This window comes from Arachis ipaensis, chromosome B3, assembly GCF_059453495.1.
Source record: "Arachis ipaensis isolate K30076 ecotype BB chromosome B3, ASM5945349v1, whole genome shotgun sequence".
Classification (NCBI taxonomy): Eukaryota; Viridiplantae; Streptophyta; class Magnoliopsida; order Fabales; family Fabaceae; genus Arachis; species Arachis ipaensis.
Genome location: NC_142438.1, coordinates 74,770,697 through 74,789,998, shown reverse-complemented (window position 1 = coordinate 74,789,998; position 19,302 = coordinate 74,770,697). Strand labels below are relative to the sequence as shown.

The 19,302-nt window shown below is 38.0% G+C and overlaps 1 non-coding gene and 1 pseudogene across 1 annotated transcript; one reads left to right on the top strand and one right to left on the bottom strand.

Moving 5' to 3' along the window:
- The first annotated feature begins 12,611 nt into the window (after positions 1-12,611).
- Positions 12,612-12,719, top strand: LOC148571153 (small nucleolar RNA R71). Its single transcript, XR_015909024.1, has one exon. It is a non-coding gene; the product is annotated as a small nucleolar RNA R71 (small nucleolar RNA).
- A 4,128-nt stretch (positions 12,720-16,847) lies between these two features.
- LOC110270191 (ethanolamine-phosphate cytidylyltransferase-like) lies at positions 16,848-18,054 on the bottom strand (annotated as a pseudogene).
- Positions 18,055-19,302: the final 1,248 nt, after the last annotated feature.

Genomic DNA, 19,302 nt, shown 5'->3' with positions numbered 1-19,302 from the left:
TGAAAAGAAAACTACCTCAGGTTGGGTTGCCTCCCAACAAGCGCTCTTTTATTGTCATTAGCTTGACATTAAACCCTTCTTTTATGGTGGTTGATGACTGTAGTGCCTCAGCTTGTCCCCTCTGACTGTGAGCTTCTTCTTTCTTCCTTGGTGCTCAATTTCCACATGCTCGAGAGAGAGTATTTGATTAACAGTGTAGTGATCCTCAGTCCCCAACTGTTGATAAACTAATTGCATCTTATCACCTTTGGAGAACCCTTCTGTTGGAATTTTTTTGTTCTATCAACCCTTTTTGCTTCTGTTCTTATTTTTCTTCCCTCCTTTTGTTGACCTTTCTTCTTTGACAATAGGTTTCCCCTTGAGATTTCTCTTTTTGATTGCCACTACTCCAATGTCTTCTTGAACTTCTTCATTATTTTGCACAGTCTCTTTCTCTATTTGACCAGCTGCATCATCTATCTCTTGATTGGGAGGGCAGTTGTTGTTTGTCTTGTTGATTCCCTCCTTCCACTGCAGATTCTCTTTGTCCGTTTCTGTACCATTCTTTTTTTCATTACTGCTCTGTGTTTCTGGCAGTACATTCAGAGTGATACTTTCATCATGCATCCTGAGGGTTAATTCTCCTTGCTCTATGTCTATGATGGCCCTAGCAGCGGCCAAGAACGGTCTTCCCAGTATAATAGAGTCGCCCTCATCCTGGTCTGAATCTAAGATCACAAAATTTGTAGGAAAGATGAATCTTTCTACTTTGACTAGAAGGTTCTCAATTATACCTTGGGGCATATCACTGATTTGTCCACCAATTCTAGAGACATCTGTACTGGTTTCACCTCTTTTATGCTTAGCTTGTTCACTAGAGAGGCAGGCATTAGATTGATACTAGCTCCTAAGTCACACATCGCCTTGTTGATGGTCATACTGCCAATGGTGCAGGGTAGAAAGAAACTCCCAGGGTCATCGAGTTTGGGAGGAAGTCCCTTCTGGATTAGTGCTCTGCATTCCTCAGTAAGCAGTACAGTTTCATTAACTTGCCAACTCCTCTTCTTGTTGATAAGTTCCTTCATGAATTTTGCGTATAGGGGCATTTGCTCAAATGCTTCAGCTAAGGGAATATTGATCTCCAACTTCTTGAAGATTTCAAGAAATTTTGGGAAGTGTTGGTCCTTAGTCTCTTTGTTGAATCTTTGAGGATATGGCAAAGGTGGTGTGAAGTTCACTCCGTGCCTTTGTTCCTTGATTGGCTCTCTCATTGCTTCCTTCCCTTTTCTTGATTTTTGTGGCTGGTCTCCCTTTTCTTGAGCTTGATTATGAGTTTTCTTACTTGCTGTTACATCATTATCATTGGCTTTCTCTTCTTCAGCTTGCTCCCTCTCATTTTCCTTTGGCTTCTTGGTCGCTTCTTCATTTTTCACCAGAATTTTTCCACTCCTCAGTTGTATTGCCTTGCACTCCTCTTTTGGATTAGGAATGGTGTCACTTGGTAGTGAGCTTGACGGCCTTTCGATGGCAATCTGCTTGGAGAGTTGTCCAATTTGTCTTTCCATATTTTTCATAGAGGCTTCCTGGTTCCTTAATGTCATCTCTTGATTTTTCATCATCTTTTCCATCAAGAGCTCCAAGTTGTTAATCCTTTGAGATTCTTGTGAGATTGGTTGATTGTGGGGTGTTAAGGGTTGAGGGTAAGTGTTTTGATTTGAGGTTTGATTATTGGATGGGTAATGGTTGGAGTTGGGGTAGTTGTTTTGGGGTTTCTGTAAGGGTTTTGGTTAGTTTGCTGCTGGTTGTGGTTTTGGTTATTTCTTGAAGTGTTTTGATTTGAGTTTTTCTGCCATGGTTGTTGACTCTGGTTGTGATTGTCTCCCCACCTAAGGTTTGGGTGGTTCTTCCAAGAAGGGTTGTAAGTATCACCCTAGACTTCATTTGGCCAAGAATTTTGGTTGTGCATGTACTGGACTTGTTCTTGCTGCTGCTCCTCTTGAGTTTCTTCATTCTGCCCCCATGTGGATGATGGTTGGCTTGTGTTAATTGCTGCAACTTGGAGGCTATCAATCCTCTTGGCCATTTGCTCAAATTGTTGTTAAATTTGCTGCTGCATCATTTTGTTTTGAGCCAAGATTGAGTTCACTCCTTCCAACTCCATCACTCCTTTCCTTTGTGATGGTTGGCGTTGCCTTTGGTGAGCAAAGAAATATTGATTGTTGGCCACCATATCAATGAGATTTTGAGCTTCCTCTGCCATTTTCATTAATTGTAAAGAGCCTCCTGATGAATAATCCAAAGCCTCTTGAGATTTCAGTGTCAAGCCTTCATAGAAATTTTGCAATCTGTCCCACTCACTAAACATTCCTGGTGGACACTTCCTGATTAGAGCTTTGTATCGTTTCCATGCCTCATACAAGGGTTCAGCATCCATTTGTGTGAATGTTTGCACTTCAGTCTTCAATCTAATAACTCTTTGAGGTGGGTAAAACTTGGCAAGGAACTTGGTTACTAGATCATCCCAATTGTTGATGCTGTCTCTTGGGAAGGATTCCAACCATTGAGTGGCTTTGTCTCTGAGAGAAAATGGAAATAGCAGTAGCTTGTAGCTGTCAGGGTGCACACCATTGGTTTTGACAGTGTCACAAATCCTCAAGAAGGTGGACAAGTGTTGGTTAGGGTCTTCAAGTGGTCCTCCTCCATAAGAACAATTGTTTTGAACCAAGGTGATGAGTTGTGGCTTTAGTTCAAAGTTATTTGCATTCACATTTGGGGTAAGAATGCTACTCCCACAATGTCTAGGGTCTGCACATGTGTAGGAAGCCAAAACTCTTCTCTGTGGTGGATTATTGTTGTTATTGGCTGCTCCTTCAGCTCCATTTGGTGGATTTGTTAAGTGTTCCTCCATATCTTGGAACTCTTCTTCTGAATCCTCTTCTCCAACAATGTTTTTCCCTCTTTCAGCTCTTCTTAATCTTCTGAGGGTTCTTTCGTCTTGTTCACAAAATGTGGGTATAATTTTCCTTGTACCTGACATACACCCAAAGCATAAGAATCACAACACCAGAAATCAATAACACTTCAATCCATGGCTGAAGTGAAATGTTAATTGGCTTAAGCGAAAATTCAAACAATTAGTGTGTTAGTCAAAAATTAAAGAAACAGAAAATAAAAAGTGCTTGATCTAGATCTCCACTTCACTTAATCATTGTCAATCTAATCAATCCCCGGCAACGGCGGCAAAAACTTGATGTGTGGAAAATGATCCAACACAAAACTCACCGGTAAGTGGACCGGGTCGCATCAAGTAATAATAACTCACATGAGTGAGGTCGATCCCACAGGGATTGAAGGATTGAGCAATTTTAGTTTAGTGGTTGATTTAGTCAAGCGAATCAAGTATTGGTTGAGTTGTTTGTAATTGACAGCAACTAAATTGCTTGGAATGTAAAGGGAGAAGGGGAAATTGCACTAAATGAAAGAGCAAAGAAAGTAAATAAGCTGAATCTTAAAGAACAAGTAAATTAAATTGCAGAAACTTAGATTGCAAGAAATGTAAATTGCTTGAATTATAAAAGGAGTTGGGAATTAGGATTGCAGAATTTAAACGAGAACAAGTGAATTGCAATTAAACAGAAGAGTAGAAGGTGAATTGAAGTAAAGTAGATCTAAACAGAAAAGTAAAAATGTTTGAGAAATTAAAACAGAAAATGACTTATGCTTAAGTTGCAGCAAATTAAAAGAAGTTGAAGATCTCAGGAGTGGAAGAGACTAGAAAACAAGTCTAGATCTCAAATCCTTCCTTGATCCAACAAGAACAATTGCAAAAGGAAATAAAGAAAAGTAAATTGCAGAATTTGTAGAAGAAGAATAAGAGAAGATGCAGTAAACAAAAATGGAAATTCAATTATGCAGAGAAAGTAAACAAGAGATCTCAAGGTGAGATTGAAACAGAAGTTCTTCAATTCTTCACCCAAGATCAAAAACAAGAAAATAAAAGAGTGCTCAAGCAAGAACAAGGAAGAAGAGAGATCAATTCTCCTTCCCAATTCTCTAAGATCTAACTTCAAAATGAAAATGAAAGTTCAAAAGAAAAATTCAAAGTAAATTCTAAAGGTGTCAAAAAGGTTCTAATTACATCAAACTAGCTCCTATTTATACACTTTCTATTCTTGGATTTTAGAATTTGGATGGGCTTTTGATTTGGTGAAGAAATGAATTAATTTGGATTTTTAGTTCAATTTTCAGCCCATGGTGCACCTCCCAGGGAAGAGTTCGGCTCTTGGCAAGAGCTTTGGCCAAGAGCTTTGGTTCCCTTTTCTTCCAATGTGTTGTGCACGGTCCAAGGGAACAAAGCTCTTTGCAAGAGCTTGAAAGCTGCCAAGAGCTTTACTTGTCCTTGAGGTCCTTGGTTCAAATCTTGGGTGGAGCACTTGTAGAGCTAATTTCCTTGGCACTAGAGAAGCCCGCAAAGTCTTGCTTCCTTGAGGTGCCCGGTTCAATCCTTGGTGAAGGAAGACAAGCCAATTTTTTCTTGGCACATGAGTGGCGCACAAGGCCTTACTTCCTTGAGGTGCCTAGTTCGAACCTTGGTGAGTGAAAACAAGCTAATTTTGGCTTGTTTTTCCTTGTGAAGTAGCGCTGGCCCCTCTCCTCTTGGTCATGGGTTCAAGTCTTGGTGAGTGCATTAGTGAGCTTTTCCTTCTTGATTTTCTCCATGGCATGCACGAAAAAGCTCTTTGGCAAGAGCTTCAAAGCTCTTTGCCAAGAGCTTGGTTCTTGGTTCCTTCTTCATGTGTTCTTGATAAAGCTCTTTGGCAAGAGATTCAAAGCTCTTTGCCAAGAGCTTGGCTCTTGATTCTTTGAAGGAAAGCTCTCCACAAGAGCTTTAAAGCTCTTGGCAAGAGCTTTGTGCCCTTGTTTCTTGAATGCACTTATGCTTCTCCTTCTTTGAGCCACGCTTCTTTTTCTTGTGCCACGCTTTCTTTCTTTGCTTAGATCGTGCTCCTTAGGCTACGCTTTTCTTATTTTTTTTCTTTTCTTCACCTACAAGTAATCAAAACAACCAATCAAAGTATCACCAAATTCACAAGGTTTATAAATCATTAAAAATCAATTAAATTTAGCTCAAACCTCATGATTTAGCATCAATTAATTGGTGGTTGTTTGATTCAAAGAAACCATGCATTTCCATTCCAAATTACTTACTTAGAATGCAAGAAAGTGCATAAAACCAAATAAAAACAAAGAAAAAGGCTAGTAAAACTAGGCTAAGATGACTTGTCATCAAAGAGAAAGTTCAAAAATAGAAAAAAAGTGCATAAAAATTGTATCCCACCTGAAAAAATAGAGAATATAGAACAATATTTTGTTTGTAAAACATACCTGGAAAGCATAGCAGTTTAAAAGAACCCAGGTATATCTTGCATCATCACACACATGGTAAATATAGTGTACCCATGATGAATTACAAAAAATAGAATCTAGACATGAGAGATATTTCTATAGGAATCTAATAGTGGACAGTGTTTAACTCTATTGCCCTTGAGTAACACCCTTTTGCTTGAATGCAGGTAATTAATTAGTCTTGATATGTTTTTGTCACAATGGTTAAATAGTTGGTATAACTACACCAAGAAAATGACAATTTCTCATGTGCTTTTAGAAGATATTTTTGTAAAGCAATTTTGTTATCATTTTTTTTTTAAATTCAGTTAGTGTATAATTTTAACATAAAATTGTTTTACGTAACATCTAATTTTGTATTGTGACATCAACAAAAATCACACAAACATAAATATATAATTAAGTTCACATGTTAGTTTTTCAGTAGTAAAGGTGGTTTCCAAATAAGAAACTTTACGAGAAGAAAATGGAAAAAATCTTGAAATAATTTAGAGAGCTGCAAAGTGCAAAGCAGTGTGCTTTTTTAGCAACTGTAGAACTAAGAAGTCCCAGCAAATGAAAAAGAAAGAAATAAGAAGGGATATTCAATTCTAGTCTGAACAACCTCTCATCTCCTCTCCTCTCCTCTCCTCTCTCTCCTCTCCCCAAAGAAAAAGAAAGCCTGAAACTTAAAATTAAAGTTTGTGAGGCTTCAAAAAACACATACATTAAAGAAAAAGAAAGCAAAAGGAGAGGTTGAAAAAAATAAGAAATAAAAAAAGCAGAGGCAGCAGCTGAAAAACCAAGGATTTTTCCATCTCAGACACAGAAACGTGATCCCAAAACCTGTTATAGTTGTGAACTTAAGTAACAAAACAAAAAATATTTTAGGCTAGATAAGTAACAAGGATCAAATTCTTTGTAACAACATTACATGTATATTTAAACCAAATGCCTATTGACTGCTAGGAAAGAGTTAAAACAGTAGTATTAACTTGGATCATAGCTATTACTTCAATTTTACATGATAAAAAATTGCATACCTCACAGTCTCGTCTGAGTGGATACTGGTGCACAAAATTGTGATCCTTAACAACGGCGCCAAAAACTTGGTGCTCGGAACGTAATTCACACACTTTGTCACAACTTTGCACAACTAACCAGCAAGTTCACTGGGTCGTCCAAGTAATAAACCTTACGTGAGTAAGGGTCGATCCCATGGAGATTGTCGGCTTGAAGCAAGCTATGGTCACCTTGTAAATCTCAGTCAGGAAGATTCAAATGGTTATAGAGTTTTAATAATTAAAAGATATATAAAACATAAAATGGGATAGAGATACTTATGTAAGTCATTAGTGAGAATTTCAGATAAGCGTATAGAGATGCTTTCGTTCCTCCTGAACCTCTGCTTTTCTGCTGTCTTCATCCAATCATTCATACTCCTTTCCATGGCAAGCTTTGTGTATAGGGCATCACCGTTGTCAATGGCTACTTTCCATCCTCTTAGTGAAAATGGTCCAAGATGCGCTGTCACCGCACGGCTATTCATCTGTCGGTTCTCGATCATACTGGAATAGGATTCAGTAATCCTTTTGCGTCTGTCACTATGCCCAGCACTCGCGAGTTTGAAGCTCGTCACAGCCATCCCTTCCCGGATCCTACTCGGAATACCACAGACAAGGTTTAGACTTTCTGGACCTCAAGAATGGCCGCCAATAGTTCTATCCTATACCACGAAGACTCTGATCTCACGATCAGGAGGCTAAGAGATACACATTCAAGCTTGTTTGCATGTAGAACGGAGTGTTTGTCAGGCATGCGTTCATAAGTGAGAATGATGATGAGCGTCACATAATCATCACATTCATCATGTTCTTGTGTGCGAATGAATATCTTAGAGAAGAAATAGGCTTGAATTGAATAGAAAAACAATAGTACTTTGCATTAATTCATGAGGAACAACAGAGCTCCACACCTTAATCTATGGTGTGTAGAAACTCTACCGTTGAAAATACATAAGTGATGAAGGTCCAGGCATGGCCGAATGGCCAGCCTCTATAAAGGTCTAAGATAGCATAAGACTGATCAAAGATCAGATCCAAAGACCCTGAATACAATAGTAAAAATTTCTATTTATACTAAACTAGTTACTAGGGTTACAAAAATGAGTAAATGATGCAGAAATCCACTTCCAGGCCCACTTGGTGTGTACTTGGGCTGAGCATTAAAGCTTTCACGTGCAGAGGTCTTTCTTGGAGTTGAATGCCAGTTTGAAACCTGTTTCTGGCGTTTAACTCAGCTTTGCAACCTGTTTCTGGCGTTTAACTCCAGAATAGGGCAGAGAGCTGGCGTTGAACGCCAGTTTGCGTTATCTAAGCTCGGGCAAAGTATGGACTATTATATATTGCTGGAAAACCCTGGATAGCTACTTTCCAACGCAATTGAGAACGCGCCATTTGGACTCCTGTAGCTCCAGAAAATCCACTTTGAGTGCAGGGAGGTCAGAATCCAACAGCATCTACAGTCCTTCTTCAACCTCTGAATCTGATTTTTGCTCAAGTCCCTCAATTTCAGCCAAAAATTACCTGAAACAACAGAAAAACACACAAGCTCATAGTAAAGTCCAGAAATGTGATTTTTATTTAAAAACTAATAAAAATATACTAAAAACTAACTAAATCATACTAAAAACTATGTAAAAACAATGCCAAAAAGCGTATAAATTATCCGCTCATCACAACACCAAACTTAAATTATTGCTTGTCCCCAAGCAACTGAAAATCAAATAGGATAAAAAGAAGAGAATATACTATAAATTCCAAAATATCAATGAAACTTAGCTCCAATCAGATGAGCGGGACTAGTAGCTTTTTGCCTCTTGAATAGTTTTGGCATCTTACTTTATCCCTTGAAGTTTAGAATGATTGGCATCTATAGGAATTTAGAATTTAGATAGTGTTATTGATTCTCCTAGTTCAGTATGTTGATTCTTGAACACAGCTACTTTATGAGTCTTGGCAGTGGCCCTAAGCACTTTGTTTTCTAGTATTACCACCGGATACATAAATGCCACAGACACATAACTGGGTGAACCTTTTCAGATTGTGACTCAGCTTTGCTAAAGTCCCCAATTAGAGGTGTCCATGGTTCTTAAGCACACTCTTCTTTTGCTTTGGACCTCGACTTTAACTGCTCAGTCTCAAGTTTTCATTTGACACCTTCACGCCACAAGCACATGGTTTAGGACAGCTTGGTTTAGCCGCTTAGGCCAGGATTTTATTCCTTTAGGCCCTCCTATCCACTGATGCTCAAAGCCTTGGATCCTTTTTATTACCCTTGCCTTTTGGTTTTAAGGGCTATTGGCTTTTTGCTCTTGCCTTTTGGTTTAAAGAGCTTTTGGCTTTTTCTGCTTGCTTTTTCTTTTTCTTTCTCTCTTTTTTTTTTGCCATTTTTTTTTTCTTTTTTTTCACAAGCTCTTCTTTATTCACTACTTTTTCTTGCTTCAAGAATCAATTTTATGATTTTTCAGATTATCAAATAACATGTCTCCTTTTTTATCATTCTTTCAAGAGCCAACATATTTAATATTCATAAACAACAATTTCAAAAGACATATGCAGTGTTCAAGCATTCATTCAGAAAACAAAAAGTATTGTCACCACATCAAAATAATTAAACCAGTTTCAAGGATGAATTCGAAACCATGTACTTCTTGTTCTTTTGTAATTAAAGCATTTTTCATTTAAGAGAGGTGATAGATTCATAGGACATTCATAGCTTTAAGACATAGACACTTAAATACTAATGATCATGTAATAAAGACACAAACATAATTAAACATAAAGCATAGTAAACGAAAAACAGAAAATAAGAACAAGAAGATTAAGGAATGTGTCCACCTTAGTGAGGGTGACGTCTTCCTCTTCTTGAAGAACCAATGGTGCTCTTGAGCTCCTCTATGTCTCTTCCTTGTCTTTATTGCTTCATCCCTAGTGATTTTGGTGCTCCTATCCTTAGTTGCTCCCAATAGTTGTGAGGAGAAAAATGTATCCCTTGAGGCATCTTAGGGATTTCTTGGTGAGGGAATTCCTCATGCTCTTGTTGAGGTCCATGATCTCTTGTTTGCTCCATCCTTTTCTTAGTGATGGGCTTGTCCTCTTCAATGAGGATGTCTCCCTCTATGTCAATTCCAGCCGAATTGCAGATGTGACAAATGAGGTGAGGAAAGGCTAACCTTGCCAAACTGGAGGACTTGTCAGCCACCTTGTAGAGTTCTTGAGGTATAATCTCATGAACTTCCACTTCCTCCCTCATCATGATACTATGGATCATGATGGCCCGGTCTATAGTAACTTCAGACCGGTTGCTAGTAGGAATGATTGAGCGTTGAATGAACTCCAACCATCCTCTAGCTACAGGCTTAAGGTCCAGTCTTCTCAATTGAACCGGCTTGTTGAATGGAGTTGGTGAGAACTTCCCAACTTCTTCTTCGGATCTCATGTCGAATCTCTGGATACTCATTCTTTTTTAGCTTGAAAGAAACCTCAGGAATCACTTTCTTCTTGGCCACAACTTCATAGAAGTGGTCTTGATGGACCTTTGAGATGAATCTCTCCATCTCCCATGACTCAGAGGTGGAAGCAATTGCCTTTCCTTTCTTCTTTCTTGAGGTTTCTCTGGCCTTAGGTGCCATTAATGGTTATGGAAAAATAAAAAGCTATGCTTTTACCACACCAAACTTAAAATGTTTGCTCGTCCGTGAGCAAAAGAAGAAAGAAAGAAGGAGAAGAAGAAGAAAAATGGAGGAGAGGGAGAGAGGTGTGTATTCGGCCAAGGGGAAGAAGAAAGGGTTGTGTTGTATGAAAATAAAGAAGGAAAGAGGGGTTTATATAGGAGTGGGGGAAGGTTTAGGGTTCAGTCATTAGGGTTGGGTTTGGGAGGGAAAAGAGTTTGAATTTTGGAGGTAGGTGGGATTTTTGGGGAAGAGAGGATAGATGTGAGTGGGGAAGAGGTGACGGGGAAGAGTGATTGAGGTGATTGGTGAGGGGTATTTGTAGAAGAGAGTTATGAAAAGGTGTGAAGAGGAGAGAAAAAAATGTGGGGATCCTGTGGGGTCAAGGACTTAACATCCCTGCTCCAATTAGGCGTGTAAAACGCCCTTAGCATGCATGTCTGGCGTTAAACGCCAGCTTGCTGCTTGTTTTTGGTGTTAAATGCCCAAATGTAGCCTATTTCTGGCATTTAATGCCACTTCCATGCTCTGTTCTGGCGTTAAACGCCAGTTTGGTACTTTTTCTGGCGTTTAACGCCAGCTTGATGCTTCTTTCTGGCGTTAAACGCCAGCTTGATGCTTCTTACTGGCGTTTAAACGCCAGTAAGTTCTTCCTCCAGGGTGATCTGTTTTTAAAGCTGTTTTTCATTCTATTTTTGATTTTTCAGTAATTTTTGTAACTCCACATGATCATCAACCTAAAAAAAACATAAAATAACAATAAAATAAAATAGATATAATTAAATAACATTGGGTTGCCTCCCAACAAGTGCTTTTTTAATGTCAATAGCTTGACAATGAGCTCTCATGGAGCCTCACAGATGTTCAGAGTATTGTTGGAACCTCCCAACACCAAACTTAGAGTTTGAATATGGGGTTCAACACCAAACTTAGAGTTTGACTGTGGGGGCTTTGGTTTACTCTGCAGTGAGAGAAGCTTTTCATGCTTACTCTCCATGGTTACAGAAGGAGATCCTTGATTTTTAATCACAAGGTTGTCCTCATTCAGTTGAAGGACCAACTCTCCTCTGTCCACATCAATCACAGCTCTTGCTGTGGCTAGGAAGGGTCTTCCAAGGATGATGGATTCATCCTCATCCTTCCCAGTGTCTAGGATTATGAAATCAGCAGAGATGTAAAGGCCTTCAACCTTTACTAACACGTCCTCTACTTGTCCATAAGCCTTTTTTCTTGAGTTGTCTGCCATCTCTAAAGAGATTCTGGCAGCTTACACCTCAAAAATCCCAAGTTTCTCCATTACAGAGAGTGGCATTAAGTTTATCCTGACCCCAGGTCACACAAAGCCTTCTCAAAGGTCATGGTGCCTATGTTACAGGGAATTAGGAATTTATCAGGATCCTGTTTCTTTTGAGGTAATTTCTGCCTATCCAATGCATTTAGTTCATTGGTGAGCAAGGGAGGTTCATCTTCCCAAGTCTCATTACCAAATAGCTTGGCATTCAGCTTCATGATTGCACCAAGGTATTTAGCAACTTGCTCTTCAGTAATGTCTTCATCCTCTTCAGAGAAAGAATACTCATCAGAGCTCATGAAGGGCAGAAGGAGGTTCAATGGAATCTCTATGGTCTCTAGATGAGCCTCAGATTCCTTTGGTTCCTCAAAGGGAAACTCCTTATTGGTCACTGAGCGTCCCAGGAGGTCTTCCTCACTAGGATTCACGTCCTTCTCCTCCTCTTTGGGTTCGGCCATGCCAAGTAAGGTAATGGCCTTGCACTCTCTTTTTGGATTCTCTTCTGTATTGCTTGGGAGAGTACTAGGAGGGGTTTCAATGACCCTTTTACTCAGCTGGCCCACTTGTGCCTCCAAATTTCTAATGGAGGACCTTGTTTCATTCATGAAATTAACTTAAAGTGGCCTTAGATAGATCAGAGACTATATTTGCTAACCTAGATGGATTCTGCTCAGAATTCTCTGTCTGTTGCTGAGTGGATGATGGAAAAGGCTTGCTATTACTAAACCTGTTTCTTTCACCATTATTAAAGCCTTGTTGAGGCTTTTGTTGATCCTTCCATGAGAAATTTGGATGATTTATCCATGAGAGATTATAGGTATTCCCATAGGGTTCCCCCATGTAATTCACCTCTGCTATTGCAGGGTTCTCAGGATCATAAGCTTCTTCTTCAGAAGATGCCTCTTGAGTACTATTGGATGCAGCTTACAATCCATTCAGACTCTGAGAAATCATATTAACTTGCTGAGTCAATATTTTGTTCTGAGCCAATATGGCATTCAGAGCATTAATTTCAAGAACTCCCTTCCTCTGAGGCGTCCCATTACTCATAGGATTCCTTTCAGAAGTGTACATGAACTGGTTATTTGCAACCATGTCAATGAGTTCCTGAGCTTCTGTAGGCGTTTTCTTTAGATGAATGGATCCACCTACAGAATGGTCCAATGACATCTTTGATAATTCAGACAGACCATCATATAATATATCCAGGATGGTCCATTCTGAAAGCATGTCAGAAGGACACTTCTTGGTCAGTTCCTTGTATCTCTCCCAAGCTTCATAGAGGGATTCACCTTCTTTCTGTTTGAAGGTTTGAACATCCACTCTAAGCTTACTAAGCTTTTGAGGAGGAAAGAACTTGGCTAAGAAAGCCGTGACCAGCTTATCCCAAGAGTTCAGGCTATCTTTAGGTTGAGAGTCCAACCATATTCTAGCTCTGTCTCTTACAGCAAATGAGAAAAACATAAGCCTGTAGACCTCGGAGCTAACCCCATTGGTCTTAACAGTATCACAGATCTGCAAGAATTCAGTTAAGAACTGATACGGATCTTCTGATGGAAGTCCATGAAACTTGCAGTTCTGTTGCATCAGAGAAACTAATTGAGGCTTTAGCTCAAAATTGTTTGCTCCAATGGCAGGGATTGAGATGCTTCTTCCATGTAAATTGGAATTTGGTGCAGTAAAGTCACTAAGCATCTTCCTTGCATTGTTGTTATTTTCGGCCATGTCTCCTTCTTTTTCAAAAATTTCTGTCAGATTTTCTCCAGAGAGTTGTGCTTTAGCTTCCCTTAGCTTCCTCTTCAGAGTCCTTACAGGTTCAGGATCAGCTTCAACAAGAATTTTCTTATCCTTGTTCCTGTTCATATGAAAAAGAAGAAAACAGAAAAGAAAATATGGAATCCTCTATGTCACAGTATAGAGATTCCTTATGTAAGTATAAGAAGAGAAGAATAGAGGAAGGGAAAGATAAGAATCCAAACACAGAGGGGAAGAGTGAGTTCAAATTCTTGGGTGGAAGAGAAGTGTTAGTAGATGAATAAATAATTAGAAGGAGATGAGAGAGGGAAGAATTCGAAAATTAAATAAAATAAAATAAAAATATTTTTGTTTTTAATTTGAAATTAAAGTTAAAATTCAAAAACTTAAAAAGAAAAATAAAATTAAATCAAAGTAAAATTTAAAACAAATAGTTAATTTAAAAGAAATTTTGAAAAAGAGGAAGGTGATTTTCGAAAATTAGAGAGAGAATTAGTTAGGTAGTTTTGAAAAAGATATGATTGAAATAGTAAACTTTTAAAATCAAACAAAAAGTCAAGTAGTTAATTGAAAAAGATTTGAAAATTAATTTTTGAAAAGATAAGAAGTTAGAAAAGATTTTGAAATTGATTTTGAAAAAGATGTGATTGACATTTAATTTGAAAAAGATTTGAAAAGGAAATTAAAAAGATTTGATTTTGAAAATTAAAGTTGATTACTTGACTAACAAGAAACTAAAAAGATATGATTCTAGAGTTTAAAGATTGAACCTTTCTTACTAGTCAAGTAACAAACTTAAAATTTTTGAATTAATCACATTAATTGTTAGTAAAGATTTTGAACTTATGAAACAAAATGAGAAAAAGATTTTTGAAAATCAATTTGAAATTTTTGAAAATTATGAAGGAAAAAATAAAAAAGATTTGATTTTTGAAAAAGATTTGAAAAAGACAGGATTTTTAAATTGAAAATTTGACTTGACTCATAAGAAATAACTAAATTTTAAAAAGTTTTGAAAAAGTCAACTCAAATCTTCGAAATTTATGAGTGAAAGAAGGGAAAGATATTTTTTTTTTGAATTTTAATGATGAGAGAGAAAAAAATCAAAAAGACTTAATGCATGAAAATTTTGGATCAAAACACATGATGCATGCAAGAACACTTTGAATGTCAAGATGAACACTAAGAACATGTTTTTTTTGAAAATTTTTAAGAAAAGAAAAACATGCAAGACACCAAACTTAGAAATTTTTAATTTTAGACACTAACAAATTGAAAATGCATATGAAAAACAAGAAAGGACATAAAACAAGAAATTTTAAAGATCAAACAAGAAGACTTACCAAGAACAACTTGAAGATCATGAAGAATGTAATGCATGAATTTTTGAAAAATGCTAGAAAGTTTGAAAAAATATGCAATTGACACCAAACTTACAATTTTACACAAGACTCAAACAAGAAACACAATTATTTTTGGTTTTATAATTTTATTAAATTTTTTTTTTGGATTTTTCAAAAATTATTTTGAAAAGGAAAATAAGGATTTCAAAAATTTTTAATAGGAACTCCAGGAATCTTGCAATGTTAGTCTAAAACTCCGGTCCAGGAATTAGACATGGCTTACTAGCCAGCCACGCTTTCAGTGAAAGATCCGGTCCAAAACACTAGACATGGCCAATGGCTAGCCAAGCTTTAGCAAATACAAATCAGACATACAACAGCTGATACTTCATTCAACTTGCTTATGTGCTGATGAATGGAAGCCTCGGTCCAAAAGAATTAGACATGGCTTTACAGCCAGCCAGGCTTCAACATGTCTCATGAAACTCTAGAATTCCTTCTTAAAAATTCTGAAGAACATAAATTAAATTTTTTTTTGAAAAATATTTTATATTATATATTTTTTTCTTTTTTTTTTGATAATTTTTCGAAAATAAAAGAATAAAAACAAAAAGCATAAAATTACTTAATCTGAGCAACAAGATGAACCGTTAGTTGTCCAAACTCGAACAATCCCCGACAACGGCACCAAAAACTTGGTGCACGAAATTGTGATCCTTAACAACGGTGCCAAAAACTTGCTGCTCAGAACGTAATTCACACACTTTGTCACAACTTCACACAACTAACCAGCAAGTGCACTGGGTCGTCCAAGTAATAAACCTTACGTGAGTAAGGGTCGATCCCACAGAGATTGTCGGCTTGAAGCAAGCTATGGTCACCTTGTAAATCTCAGTCAGGCGGATTCAAATGGTTATAGACTTTTAATAATTAAAAGATAAATAAAACATAAAATGGGATAGAGATACTTATGTAAGTTATTGGTGAAAATTTCAGATAAGCGTATAGAGATGCTTTCGTTCCTCCTGAACCTCTGCTTTCCTGCTGTCTTCATCCAATTATTCATACTCCTTTCCATGGCAAGCTTTGTGTAGGGCATCACCGTTGTCAATGGCTACTTCCCATCCTCTCAGTGAAAATGGTCCAAGATGCACTGTCACCGCACGGCTATTCATCTGTCGATTCTCGATCATACTGGAATAGGATTCAGTAATCCTTTTGCGTCTGTCACTACGCCCAGCACTCGCGAGTTTGAAGCTCGTCACAGCCATCCCTTCCCGGATCCTACTCGAAATACCACAGACAAGGTTTAGACTTTCCGGACCTCAAGAATGGCCGCCAATAGTTCTATCCTATACCACGAAGACTCTGATCTCACCGATCAGGAGGCTAAGAGATACACATTCAAGCTTGTTTGCATGTAGAATGGAAGTGTTTGTCAGGCACGCATTCATAAGTGAGAATGATGATGAGCGTCACATAATCATCACATTCATCATGTTCTTATGTGCGAATGAATATCTTAGAGAAGAAATAGGCTTGAATTGAATAGAAAAATAGTAGTACTTTGCATTAATTCATGAGGAACAGCAGAGCTCCACACCTTAATCTATGGTGTGTAGAAACTCTACCATTGAAAATACATAAGTGATGAAGGTCTAGGCATGGCCGAATGGCCAGCCTCCATAAAGGTCTAAGATAGCATAAGACTAATCAAAGATCAGATCCAAAGACCCTGAATACAATAGTAAAAAGTTCTATTTACACTAAACTAGTTACTAGGGTTACAAAAATGAGTAAATGATGCAGAAATCCACTTCCGGGCCCACTTGGTTTGTGCTTGGGCTGAGCATTGAAGCTTTCACGTGTAGAGGTCTTCCTTGGAGTTGAACGCCAGTTTGTAACCTGTTTCTGGCATTTAACTCTGCTTTGCAACCTGTTTCTGGCGTTTAACTCTAGAATAGAGCAGAGAGCTGGTGTTGAACGCCAGTTTGCGTCATCTAAGCTCGGGCAAAGTATGAACTATTATATATTGCTGGAAAACCCTGGATAGCTACTTTCCAACGCAATTGAGAACGCACCATTTGGACTTCTGTAGCTCCAGAAAATCCACTTTGAGTGCAGGGAGGTCAGAATCCAACAGCATCTGCAGTCCTTCTTCAACCTCTGAATCTGATTTTTGCTCAAGTCCCTCAATTTCAGCCAGAAATTACCTGAAATCACAGAAAAACACACAAACTCATAGTAAAGTCCAGAAATGTGATTTTTATTTAAAAACTAATAAAAATATACTAAAGACTAACTAAATCATACTAAAAACTATGTAAAAACAATGCCAAAAAGCGTATAAATTATCCGCTCATCAGATACCAACAAGAAGAAAATCTCCGAGCTGCCTAGCCTTCTTAAGTATCTGAGAGAATAGGAAATACTGAATTAAGACATCCATATCAAATACTGCTATTTGACTGTTGCACACCTATAGAAAACTCATGTATACCTCAACGTGCCCAGCATGGAAGAGATCAAATGCCCCATCAATGTATACAATACGAGCATCAGGTCCAGGCCCCTAAAAGAGGATGAAGCCACAATGAATTATCATGCAAAATATTTCCAAAAACTAATGAGCAAATTCGCTCAAAATATTTTCATCTTGAAACCAATGAATGTGGCATAAATTTCAAATCAGTGTCTGTCTCAGCAAGTCAAGATATATAAGCATTGATAATCAAAATACCTTGTCATTTGAAAACTGTACAATATGTCAGGAAGTTGGTAGGAATTGGGACCAGTGGGAAACCTTTGGCTTGCTTTCTTCTTAAGGTTTTGCATCAGTACCATTAAGATCTTCGCGAGCTTTTTGATCTTTTAACGAAGACATAATTCTTCCTGTATAGAAACAGAGATCATACACATAATTAGCTTTTACCTACCACCCAATTTTTATCAATATAACACTTGGAACAAGAAAATTAACTTTATCATCAACAACACAAGATTTCTGCTATCTTCGAACATAAGAAGAGACAAATCTTACCAACATCATCTGTGCTGGAAACTCCTTCAGTACGTTTAATTTGCTTGTATCAGCCAGCTTTCTTTACTGCAGCATAAGCATCTGTTCCATCTGGAAGCAGGCAAGGGTCATCTCCATGTATGACATAGTCAATGTTGTATTCATAGAAAAGATGATTCAAGAATTCCTCAGTAATTGCATAAGGAGCATCGGTTATGACTTCGTCCACCCATTTCAATTCAATAACAAGGGTCAGCCTGGAAGACAAAATACATTCTCAACATTAATTCTTTTACAATGTTGGCACACTTGAGTTATTCAAACAAACAAGTTTATTCCCTTGTTGCAAAGTCTCTAGTCTTATGTTTAAGCTAAATTAGATTTTGTCTAGGAGAAAATCACTAGGAGCAAAACAGAAAAGGACCAAATATTAGTACCTCTCCTCCATGGACAAAATAGACGGGCCTTTATTGGCGAAGATCTCCTCATCACTCACCAGACCCGCAACCAATTCATCTCCTAGAGCTTTTGCCTGTCTGAGTGCATTGGTTTTGTTTTGTTTTATTTTGTTTTATTATCAGAAACAAGATGTTTCTGTGATGTAAGAGGAGGCACAGACCTGCAACAAAGCAACCATCACGGCAAAATGTGAAATCCCAAAAATAATATTAACCAAAAAAATAAATCAATTCAACTAACACATTCAACACAACACAACCATAACCAACTAATATGCACCGGTTTGATTACAGAGACTTGCTACTTAAATTAAACTTCAATCAAATACAGAATTCTATTTCATCAAATCCAATAAACATAACAGGGTTTCCAAAAGACATTGTACCTACTCTATGATGCGTCCCTCATCAGCGGGTGAGTCCACGCATGTTCTTCGCAAGTTTTAAAACTTTTTCAAATCCTGTTTAACCATAGGAAAATCGATGACTGAAAGTGTGAAATAGAAAAAGAAATAAAAGAAAGGAATAAGAACAGGACTTGCAAAGAAGCAAGAAGCTAAGATCGATGAATGCTTGGAGAGTCTAGTTTCTTCTAAAGCTAAGCAGGAAGGGAGCGGCGCCGAAAGGGTTAGGGTTTGCAGAAACGGAAGGGAGCATCGACGGCGGGTTTGCGACGGCAACTGAGCAGAGGGAGTCACCGCCAGAGAGAGTCACTGCAGAAGGAGGGCTAGGGGTGCCGGAAGAGGGATTGCTGGCGGAGGCATTATGAGCGCAGCTACGTTCTTCACAGAGTGTCGTCAGAGTAGTTCTTCGTCAGAGTGTCGTCGTCGCAGGAGTGGCTCGTCGTCGCGGAGTGTCGTCAGAGTTAGGGCTTAATGTTTGAAGAAGGAGGAGTTAGGGCTTATGGCGCGGGTCTTCGAATGAAGAAGGATATACGAGCATCTGAAGGGTATACGAGCTTCTGAATCTTTAATTTCAAAAGATTAAGTTATAACACTCAAACATTTTAATTTGAAGGGTATACAAGCATTTTTTTATTTTTTTTATGGAGGAACCTTTTGGCCACGCTTTTGAAGAGTGAAAAAAGGCTTATAGGAAACGGCTACGCTTTTTGAATGCCACAATAATAAAACCCTGTTGCTACGCTTTAAAAGCGTGCCGAAATCTCTCTATGTCTACGCTTTATAAGCATGACAAAAAAAATGTGGCTAAATCTCGCATCAACTGCCACCCTCATAAAAGCATGGCCATTGACCTTTTTCGCCACGCTTTTAAAGCGTAGCAAAAAAAACGTGGCCAAATCTCTATTCAAGCGCTACCCTCACAAAAGTGTGGCCATA